Source organism: Anomaloglossus baeobatrachus, chromosome 4 (genome assembly GCF_048569485.1).
Source record: "Anomaloglossus baeobatrachus isolate aAnoBae1 chromosome 4, aAnoBae1.hap1, whole genome shotgun sequence".
Taxonomy (NCBI): domain Eukaryota; kingdom Metazoa; phylum Chordata; class Amphibia; order Anura; family Aromobatidae; genus Anomaloglossus; species Anomaloglossus baeobatrachus.
This window is the reverse complement of record NC_134356.1, coordinates 122,547,154-122,559,201: the sequence shown is the minus strand read 5'-3', so window position 1 is coordinate 122,559,201 and position 12,048 is coordinate 122,547,154.

The window sequence follows — 12,048 nt, the reverse complement described above, 5'->3', positions numbered from 1 at the left end:
TCACAAAAAAAAAGAAACACATAACCCTCGGCTTTGGAAGTTGCTGTTTGTGGGTACTCTGGGGTACAAGTTGTCCGCCTTCTCACTCCGGCCACCTCAGGGCCTCTTTCTGCCAGTTGCAGTGTTGCTGATCATGCCACCTATGAATTGCTGTCCTTTCTGAGCTTGGCAAATTGCCAGGTTGGGTCAATGATTTCATCGTCCACCACCTTGTCTTCCACTTCTGCACTCTGATCTGCCTCTTGACTTGTTGATTTAACAACATCACTTATTCGCAACTGTGTCTCATAATTATTGACCGCTTGAGACACTAATTGCCATTGCACACTGTCTTCTTCTGACCATGGCTGCTCAAATATTTGGCCATCACTACACATGAATTCTTATGTCCCTCTTGAAATGTGCAAGGCAAGAGGCTGGAATCAATCAATGGAATTATAAAGACTCACTTGTCGGAGTGTTGGATCACTTGTCTCCTGAGACTCGTCATGGTGGGAGGAGGGAGGATAAGATTGAGGATTATGTGGTGCAGAGTCTTGGCTACTGAGACTCAACTGTGTGGAAGACAAGCTGGTGCTGTAAAACAGACTGGAAGCATTATCTGTCATCCAAACGACATTTTGTTCACAATGTCCTGGCTTCAAAAGTGTTGTTTTGCACCCTGAGACAGAAAACTAGGTCTTGTGGATGATCGTGTTTGCTGTGCTCCCACCTGCAATCTATGAAAAATATTTTTTTTAAGGGCTGCCTGCTGGCCTTAAAAAAAATTATGAGTGAGGGCCTCCTAATGGCCCTCCTAAAGTTATAAGTGAGGGGCACCTGCTAGTCCTCTAAAATTTATATGAGTGAGGGCCACCCGATGGCCCTCCACCGTTTATGACAGAGGGCTGGTTGATGGCCCTCAAAAAACTTTGAGCGAGGACCGCATGATAACCCTGTTGATATGGTGAAGGAGGAGGAGGATAAGAAAAATAATAAACCATGAACTGCAGAAACTTTTGGGGGTGGGAAGGGGTGCATGGGAATACACAAGGATAAAAAAATAATATTTGAAATAACTTTTTGTCCTGCTAATGTTATCCGCTGGGGTTGAGAAGTCAGGGCCAATCCAGCCCTTGTTTATTTTGAGAACAGTCAGCCTTTCAGCATTTTCAGTTGACAAGTGGATGCGCCTATTAGTTATTATGTCCCTGGCAACACTAAAAATCCACAAAATCAACCTAAGTAGGGAAGGAGCAGTGACTGCGGCCTGTGAGCTTCAGATTTGGCTCAGCTCTGTGAACAAGAAAAATAGAGCTGCATTCATCGAATGGGAGACATGCCCAAATGCACCTTTTGTGTGAAATAATGGACAAAGAACTTGTGGTGTTCTTTACCCAGGATGGGTTGGAGAAGTTTCCCCAACATGGTTCATGAATCTTGAGTGGTAAAGGTCCCCAAGGAGATAAAAATATGTTTGGAAACACCTGTATCAATCTATTTGAAGCCTCAGGGCTGCCTGATGCCCTGAGCTATCACAAGAGGAACTGCTGTTCTCCTTAGCTAGAGCAAAATCTGTGTCGGATGCCTGTAGATCCATGTTGTGCCAGTTGTACACCGAGTAGTGACCTTGAATCCAGGACTCCTTGTTGTTGGCCACAGAAGTTCCACTCCTTCTAAATGTAAATATTTTCTAAGGCCCTACTCTACGTGTGTCCCATGGTGTATTGGAGTGTCTCCCTATAATTTTTAGACTTCTTTGCATATAGTGCATACGTTTTACCAGTTTAGGAGTCCCACTCCTTACATATGGAGGAAAAATGTTTTCTGAGGCCATCCTGCATGTGTATTTAAGGGTGTATTGCAATCCTTTACTTCAATTTTTTATAGGATTTGCACTTAGTGCATAGCCCTTCAACAGTCTAGGAGTCCCAATCCCTACAAATGGGAATACATTTCAGAAATCTCATGCACATTCTTTTTTTTTCCTGAGTGAAAAGAAAAACTGCTGCATTTTTTAAAGAAGAAGCATGTCAAGTGTTTCAGTGTTTTTTTTCTCCACTGAAAGCAATGTGCAAATCTGCTATTTGTGAACATGGCATGAGGGGCTATTTTTATATACAAGTCATTATAAAGAAAAGAATGTTTCTTAACATTTTTTTCTGTAAAATTCTGTTATCTTCAGTTTGATTTATTCTATTTTCAGTCCATAAAAGTGGCATAATATTCTGACAGTTTTGTTACCAGCAGGTGACTTGGGAGTCAGAGATATGTCCAGGCATCTTCCCCATGACACCCATTCCATTTGGGCACTTTATCTATCCATTTCAGTGATTTTTCTGTCCCCCCCCCCCGACCTCCTGGGAGGGAATGCCAGAAAATTGCTTGAGTTTCCCATTGACTTCCATTATATTCTACACTCGAGTTGAGCAGTCCGACAAGCTCGATACGAGTAACGCGCACCCGTGTATTTTAGTGTTCACTCATTAATAATTTTTACTTTTTTTTTACTGTATTTGTTAGAACCCTTAGGGAAATTGAACCTGTGGTCATCTAAGTACTAAACATGTATGTAGTATATACAGTCCTGGGAACTCCAGCCGCAGACTGACTTTCACAGGAGAACCGTCATGACTGGAATGTGGGTCTTCACCAGTCTTAGGGCTATCACTGCAACCTATAATTGTGGTGTGTTGATGTTACGGATGTGTCATGGCCTGTCACAGAGGTATCACAGCCAGCTGACAATCCATTGGCAGTGAGTGCTAGAAGATAACAGAGATTAGCAGCACGTGTTGTTACCTGACAATTCCCTGTTTCTGCAGCATGCGGACTCTATAACCCTGGGGAACTGTTCCTCTTCTCAGCTGCTATCCTCTGACTTCCTTTAATAACCTCATCCTGGTGTGGCTTGGATGCGGTTTATAGTTTGCTCCTTGTTGGGGTCTGCAGAAGTTGTCTCCTGTTGCTCCAGGGACTTCTGTGGTCGCTGCCTATACCTCAGATAAGAGTTTGACTTTTGCTATCTACCTGGCTCAGGTGATAGCATTCGTATTTTCCCTATATTGTTACCTTGTGTATTCCTATAGTGTTACTGATGTTGACTAGCGCTCATACCTGCCATCCTTACTTAGGGCCTATTTGCTAGGGTAAGACAGGGTGCCAGGTATCCAGCTTAGCAACAGGTGCGTAGCCTGTATAGAGTTGGTGGGGGGCAGTGAGGGTGAGCTGCAGGTTGTTGTCAGGGTTCACCACTTTCCCCTTTCCTTAGCTATAAGGCATTCCTTCCCTTCCTGTGTATTGTCCTATATGACTGGTATAGCCCCTTATCCTCTGCTGTGACAGTTGGTGGGATTTTAGAACAGCAAACCCTTTCACGCGTGCTGTTAATGCCATTGTCACAGCTTAGATCCGCCTGCGACTGTTAGATGCAGATCATGGCTGAATATCACAGTCATCATCTGCTGGCATAGATGCAGGCTCAGTTTCTGAGTCAGGGAGCCAGCATATGAAAAAACTGTATTTTATTTTAGTAAGGAGTAAATTATATTTCTTAATTAAACCTTTGTTGAAAATCTAATGTTGATTTTATCTAGTGAATTTTATATTATATTCAGTAAGTTATAACACTGTGTATAGTCCATATCACAGAAATTACCAGTGGTTTCATGTCTAGCTATCCTTACGTTGCAACAGCTTGAAGGGATTTTCCGATAACTGTACCACTTTTTGTAGTCAGTTTAGAGGAGGTTTGTGGTGTTTAGCGGTTGTCATTTTAGACTGGGATTTTTGGCTTCATTATCATCATCTACACAATCTCATGATGAGCTCACATGAGATAAAAAAGACAAAATGAAACAGAAACATGTGGATAGTACCTAAACAGACACAACTTGTTACAAACATACATCTATTTATTGTATATATGCAAATACTTTAATGATCTCATACACTGTTAAAAACTTTTTTTATGAGGTGGCCTAAAGGCCACTTTACACGCAGCGACATCGCTAGTGATGTCGCTCGTGAAAGCACCCACCCCCGTCGTTTGTGCTTCACAGGCAAATCGCTGCACATGGCGCACAATATCGCTTGGAAGCGTCACACATACTTAACTTCCTAGCGACGTCGCTGTGGGCGGCGAACAACCTCTTTTTTAAGGGGGAGGTTCGTGCGCTGTCACAGCGACGTCACACAGTGGCTCGCCAATATAAGCAAAGGGGCGGAGACCAGCCGCAGTAACGACACGCCCACCTCATTGCCGGAGGATGCAGGTACGTTGTTGCTCGTCGTTCCCGGAGTGTGCTGCCTCAGGAACGACGAACAACCTGCGTCCAGAACAAGGAACGATATTTGGGAAATGAACGACATGTCAACGATCAACAATTAGGTGAGTATTTCTGATCGTTAACACGCGCTTATAGGTGTCACACGCAACAACATCGCTAACGACGCCGGATATGCATCACGAATTTCGTGACCCCGACGACATCTCGTTAGCTATATTGTTGCGTGTAAAGCCCCCTTTACTCCATTTAACAGTTTTTCATCTGAAACTGTTTTGAAACATTTTTGCATGAACAGGTTTAGAATATGGACTGCCATTAAACCATAATCCTTCTCTACTAGTACGGGATGTCTGTAACAAGTGCTGACTGATGAAATAGATTGTCACTTTTTCTTTAGTACAGCGATCATTTGTGTAATTTATCATTTCCTTCCTTCTCATATATTTGACATGATTGTCAACAGCATATTTCTTGTTTTCCTAAAGATATGTACTGCCCACAATCAACAATTTTATCCATATAAAAGATGAGACCAGCAACAAGGAGTGATTATTCACTAGACATATTTATACAAGGCATTGATGACAAATGTTTGTACAGTGGGTATGGAAAGTATTCAGACCCATTTAAATTTTTCACTCTTTGTTTTATTGCAGCCATTTGGTAAATTCAAAAAATTTCATTTTTTTTCATTTTTTTTCTCCTTAATGTACACTCTGCACCCCATCTTGACAGAAAACCCCCAGAAATGTCAACATTTTTGTAAATGTATTAAACAAGAAAAACTGAAATATCACATGACCATAAGTATTCAGACACTTTGATCAGTATTGAGTTGAAGCACCTGTGCCGCTGTAGTGGGTGAGCAAATCCCCCTACCAAGAAAAAACATAGTTAGCCCGGAAATGCCATTAATAAAAATGTGTTCGTTATAAATGTAATATGTTTGGAAACCCCCTAGTGGCCGGGTGGAACGGCTGTTGCCACCGGGGAAGGAGGAGCCGGCTAACACCAGGGGAGGAGTTTAGGTGTGTGTGAGTTAGTTGGATCCGGGACGGAAGAGTGAGAACATCGAGGGGCAGAGTGTGTGAGCGGGACCAGCAGGGGGCGCCGGAGAGAAAGGAGTGGAACGTAACCTTAGGGTGTGAAGCAACTGGTGTGGGTCCGGTGTGCGTGTAACCGAAGAGTGGGAGCCCGGCGAAGTGGAGTACCCCGGGCATATCCCCATCAGAGGGTGCGTTAGGGCAGGCTGCCCCCAGCTCCACCAAAAGTGCCTGATTCTGCTGCCGGATTGCTATGTACAATAAAGGATGTCTTTTGTTACCACCACCCTTTGCCTGAAGATTGTTTGTACACCGTCCGGCGAATGCACCATCACACTCTGCCCCACCAAGTCAGCTCCCGACCTTGAGGTAGTGGTGAAGCCAGGGACAAGCCTGAAAACTACAGCCACGACTACAAGGCCGGAGGCTCCCCTGGCTCATCATTACATGTGGCGTAGTCGGCAGGATCCGAATTCCCTGCCAGGGACCCAAGAAGTCGGAGGTCAAGTGGTGCCTAGGGCACAGGATCCGAACTATGATAGAAGATTTCCGATCCCATGGTGGGAAGAAGAAGATACAGTGCCTGCAGCGTTGGACCGGGCACAAGATGGCGGCAAGATGGCCGCCGTCTGTAAGGACGAAGAAAGCGCGCGAAAAGTTGGCGCCAAAAGAAGAGCCTGGGGCTGGCCGGTGCCGAAAAAGAAGTTCGGAGTACTCCGCCCAAAGAGGGGAGGTGCCGGTCCCAGGGCACGAAGAAAGACATATGAAGTGGGCGGTGTTGTGAAAAAAAAGAAGAGCCGCCGCGGAGGAGTCAAGATGATGTGTGAGGCTGGGGGTGGAGCATGCCCAAGAGCGGGAAACATAGGCCCGCCTCCATTTCCTCCAGCATCAGCATCGACTCCGCCGCCATTGCTAGAGACGTCGCGAGTTCTTGACATGGATACCTCCGAACAACAAGAAATAGTGACCGCCCTAGCACTCACTAGCCTGGGTCAAGGGCTCCGTCCCAAGCATGTTGCAGCTACTGGAGTGCCCCCTCTCGACATCCCGGCCGCGCCAGGAGGATCAGAACGGCCGGCTAAAGTGACCTGGCTGACCACTTGGGATGCTGCGACCGGAGGCACCACCACAGAAGTCCGGGCGACTTATGCTACACAGTTGCCGGTGGGGAATCGGCCCTTGGAGATCCTATATGCCGACCTCGAGACACCTCCGCCCGTCGCCGCAGCAGCAGCGCCATCCACCTCCGGACAGGAGCCGGCAGAAGTACTTGCCCAGAAGTTGGAGCGAGACCACCGGGGCTTTTTCTGGGACCCCGTACGCCCGTCTCCCATACCTTACCCAAGGGCTCCGTCCCCGGTACCAGACCCCGTTCAAGAGCGGCTGCTCGCGGAAACCATCGCCCGGGAGATGATGGCCGGTCCCGGCGGCGAAGAGCTGGCGCTACAATTCACCACCGGTATAGTGGTGAAATTTAATCAGCAGGAAGGCTATGGTTTTATCCGGGAAGAGACAACCGGAGATGACTATTTCTATAACCGGGTACACCTGGATGTGGAAGGGTTACCGCAGCGCCTCCACACCCTCTATCCGGGTGAAAAAGTACAGTTTCTACCCGAGGCGGGAAGCCGCGGCCTTTTCGCGGTCGGAGTGACCAGAATGCCGACCCCACGTGAAGCGGCCCAATGGCAGCAGGAGCTGGAATGGGAAGAGCACCAGAATCGGCGACGGAATCAGTCAAAACCGGTGTCGACCGATGCATCCCATCCCAGACGTACCTTGGCGGTCGCACCGGAGGTGAAGCCCGGCCCGACCGCTGACCCGGAAAAGAGCACTCCGGCGGTGCTGGCGGTCAATCAGAGTGTTACCAACCACCCGGTGATTGTTCTGGATGTGCCCCAACCAGTGCCTCAACCACCCCGGGTAGCGGCTCCATCACCCCCGGCGGGGACCGAAGAGGCCACGCCATCAGAGGCCCCCTACGCTCCTGTGTCTTTTCGGAGGGTACGCCGACAACCGGGGCAGTCCCTGGGCGACTACATCCAGGCCCAGGCGGCCGAATGGAAGCGGTCCTGGCCTCCGGAGTAAAGCGTCCTGGTCGGCTTGTACGAAGACCGGCAGAAGTTGTGTTCCTGTTGTTCCAGTTGTTAAGCCCGGAGAGAGTCCGCTGCTGGACTGAGCCAGGGGCTCCTCCGTAAGGCGAAGAGGGAGCAGTTTTGTTTCAGTTTTGTATTCCTGTTGTCCACAACGAAGACCGGGAGCGCTGCTAAGCCTCCGGGCACCACCAAAGACCGGGAGCGCTGCTAAGCCTCCGGGCACTGCCAAGACCGAGCGCTGGACTGGTGCCCCTTTTCTTCCGGGCCGCTTGTTGTGGACTGGTTCGTAGCTTATCACCATGTTATGTCTAGTTTTAAAGTGTATGTGATTTTTAGATAGAGCCTTGCCGGGAGGCTCGGGTTTTAAAAGGGGAGGCGTGTAGTGGGTGAGCAAATCCCCCTACCAAGAAAAAACATAGTTAGCCCGGAAATGCCATTAATAAAAATGTGTTCGTTATAAATGTAATATGTTTGGAAACCCCCTAGTGGCAGGGTGGAACGGCTGTTGCCACCGGGGAAGGAGGAGCCGGCTAACACCAGGGGAGGAGTTTAGGTGTGTGTGAGTTAGTTGGATCCGGGACGGAAGAGTGAGAACATCGTGGGGCAGAGTGTGTGAGCGGGACCAGCAGGGGGCGCCGGAGAGAAAGGAGTGGAACATAACCTCAGGGTGTGAAGCAACTGGTGTGGGTCCGGTGTGCGTGTAACCGAAGAGTGGGAGCCCGGCGAAGTGGAGTACCCCGGGCATATCCCCATCAGAGGGTGCGTTAGGGCAGGCTGCCCCCAGCTCCACCAAAAGTGCCTGATTCTGCTGCCGGATTGCTATGTACAATAAAGGATGTCTTTTGTTACCACCACCCTTTGCCTGAAGATTGTTTGTACACCGTCCGGCGAATGCACCATCACACTCTGCCCCAGCAAGTCAGCTCCCGACCTTGAGGTAGTGGTGAAGCCAGGGACAAGCCTGAAAACTACAGCCACGACTACAAGGCTGGAGGCTCCCCTGGCTCATCATTACACCGCCCCTGCAGCAGTCGAACTGCTCGGATCCGGGGTTGCTGTGGCTCCAGGGTCTCCGGACCCGGGACTTACGGCCACTCAAATGTAAGGGGGTATTTACAAGGGCTAAATGTTCGTGACGCCACCTGTGGGTTGCGGTAAGGGGAGTACCGCCGCTGCCGAAAGGAGCACCGGGGCAGATGATGTGGGGGCAGCCAGGTGTCAGTCTCTCCACAGATAGGGAAGGCCCCAGATGGTGGGGGGAAGGAGGTTTGGTGATTGGGTGGCTCGGCCTTGGGAAAGTAGGATGCAGGGGTCAGGTTACTCACTGCTGTAGTCTTGGTGCTGGATTAGGTGGAATAAGCAGACACTCACACAGATAGTAAACCAAAGTCTCTAGGTACCGCAATCTCTGCTGGGGAGTTCGTTCAGGTCCCGCTCCCAACAGTGTCACTTGGTGGGTCCGGAGCCCTGCCTCCGTGCACAAATTGATTTACCGATGTGGCTCCTCGGCTTGAAGCTTTCGGGGCGCTGCTACCCGTGTGTATGGCAGCTGTGCTCTTGATGGCTGGCTCTTGGGATTTTAGTGGGTTGTGTACTTTGGAGAACTCTATCCCCCGCGTTGTGCTGATGCCTTCAATCTCTGAGCTCTTGGGGAAAGTTCATAAAGAGACTATCCTCCACAGGTTAATTATCAAGGTGCCTGAAGCTCTTCCCTGATCTAGGGTCCTGTACCTCGCTGTGCTCAGTAATGGTAAGGTAATTGGGCTTTCTAGTGCCGACAGTCCTCCTAGACTACGTTTTTTTTAAAAAACTCTATGCGGGCTTTCATATGTCTTGCACTGAGAAGAGGCTTCCATCGGGCCACTCTGCCATAAAGGCTGGCCTGGTGGCGGGCTGCAGTGATAGTTGACTTTGTGGAACTTTCCCCCATCTCCCTAGTGCATCTGTGGAGCTCAGCCACAGTGATCTTAGGGTTCTTCTTAACCTCTCTCACCAAGGCTCTTCTCCCACTATTGCTCAGTTTGGCTGGATGGCCAGGTCTAGGAAGAGTTCTGGTGGTCCCAAACTTATTCCATTTAAGGATATGAAGGCCACTGTGCTCTTAGGAACTTTGACTACTGAAGATATTATTTTGTAACCTTGGCCAGATCTGTGCCTTTCCACAATTCTGTCTTTGAGCTCCTTGGGCAGTTCCTTTGACCTCATGATTCTCATTTGGTCTGACATTGTCTGTGAGCGGTGAGTTCTTATGTAGACAGGTGTGTGCCGTTTCTAACTCAAGTCCTATCAGTTTAATTAAACACAGCTGGACTCCAATGAAGGAGTAGAACCATCTCAAGGAGGATTACAAGGAAATGGACACCACATGACTTAAATATGTGGGTCTGAGAAAAGGGTCTGAATGATCATGTGATATTTCCGTTTTTTGTTTAATAAATTTGCAAAAATGTCGGCATTTCTGGGGGAGTTTTCTGTCAAGATGGGGTGCAGAGTGTACATTAATGAGGAAAAAAAAAGCTTTTTTGAATTTACTAAATGGCTGCAATGAAACAGAGTGAAAAATTTAAAGGGGTCTGAATACTTTCCGTACCCACTGTATATTCGGTTGTAGAGAGAATATAATGACATTTTCTCCCTGCAGCTGAACATCACGTTAGACAGCCTCTTATGTTTGGAACAGTATTTACCTGCACATTAGGACTATGTCTGTAAAGACCATTTTTTCACATGTAAGTTCCTTTTAAAGGGAACCTATCTTGTTAAAAACACTATTAACCTGCACATATGGGGTTACTCTGCAGGTTAATAGTGTTCTGTCTCCATGAAGTTGCTGCACCGGGTGCTACACTGTTGGATGGAAATGTATTTTTTTGCCTAGGGCCGTCAGCCATAGAGCTGCAATCGGGAGGGTTTCAGTCACTGCTCTGTGCACAGTGAGTGGCTGCTGTAACCACACCCCTAACACTGACTGAAAGACAGCTCTATACTCATGCAATGTTGAGATGGCTGTCAGTCAGTTTAGTGCTGGGGCAAGGTTACAGCTGCTGCTCATTATGCACAGAGTGGTGACTGAAACCGCACTGGCCGCACTCCTATAACTGAAAGCCTGAGGATGTTGGAAGGAATTCAGTTAATTTCCTCCAGGCAGCAGGGTTCTCAGTTCGGTTGCCGCACGGCATCAGAACGCTGTTAACCTGCAGACTAACCACCTAGCTGCAGGTTAATAGCATTTTTTTACATGACATGTTCACTTTACAAAAACAATGTAATGCAGTGCATTAATCTAAGGCTGAAAGCATGTAATTATTTAATTATATGTACTCTTTTATCTATAGTATTAAGAGATCCAATATACAATCAAACAGACTTTATATTGAATACTATGAGAAAATCACATAACAAATGTTTGTTGTTGTTAATTGTACTCTATACAGCAAAATGAATCATGGAGTCACAACCATGAGGTAGGTACAACTTGTGGGTTTTCTTAAGAGGAAGTTTCCTTCGGAAGATTAGAGGTTTTGTAATTCTGGCTGCGACTAGAAGTTACATGAGGAAATGTTTTTATTGACTTCCTGTATAACTGTGGCTTGTGAGAGTCATAAAAGGTTCATTTTACTGTGGAATTTCTTGAATGATAATAATAAAAAATGTATTCTACTGTGTCACTAGCTACGAATCTTCTTCACAATATCTCATTTGCATTGGCTGGAACATTCTGGCCACTCCTAAATGCATATAACCTATATGACAAATATTGGAAATGAAGGTGGACGTCTGAGGATACCAATCAAATACCAATTAGAATATCCATAATATTGCAATTGTTCCTCTTATATGAAAACCACAAACGTTGCTGTGACAATCAAACTCTGTTTGGGAAAACCTTGCAAAAATATAAATGCTTAGAATTTTCCAATGGTTGCAGCAATCTTTATTAAGAGAACTGCCATAACAACAAACAATCTGAAAAAAACAGTGTTTGGCTATGTGCACACGTTGTGTATTTGCATGCAGTTACGCTGCGATCTGCACCGCAGCGTAACTGCATGCGTCCTGCATCGCCAGTATAATCTATGAAGATTATGCAGGAGACGTGCGCACGTGGCGTATTACAGCGCAGCGCTTCAGCTGCTGCCCGAAGCGCGCGTTCTAAGAAGTGACATGTCACTTATTCCGTGCGCTCTGCATGCATCCCCCGCTCTTCTATGGAAGGGGCTGCACTCAGAGCGCATGAAATCGGCTTTTTTTTTTTTCATTACGGACTTTCTGCAGCGATTTGAAGCGCACATGTGCTGTTCAAATCGCTGCAGAAATTTCTGCAGGGACAGAATAATATGTGCATATGTGCACACATAGCCTTACCCTGAAGACACAGTGAAAATCTGCAGATAAATTCTGTGTTAAATATATGCGGATGGATAATTGGACGCTTGGCTGCATTAGGAAAATTAAGTTATATTCTTGATTCCAGTCATTGCTGGTGGCATTGAGCAGTCAGCGCTCTCTACACAGTAAGAGCATTTTAATCACCCACCCTGTTTTGAGGAACATCCTGCTCAGCAATGTGTCTGCTGAGCAAGATGTCAGTGAAAGAACGGGTGGAACGATTACAACGCACTGCCTGCTAACAGTTCCCTT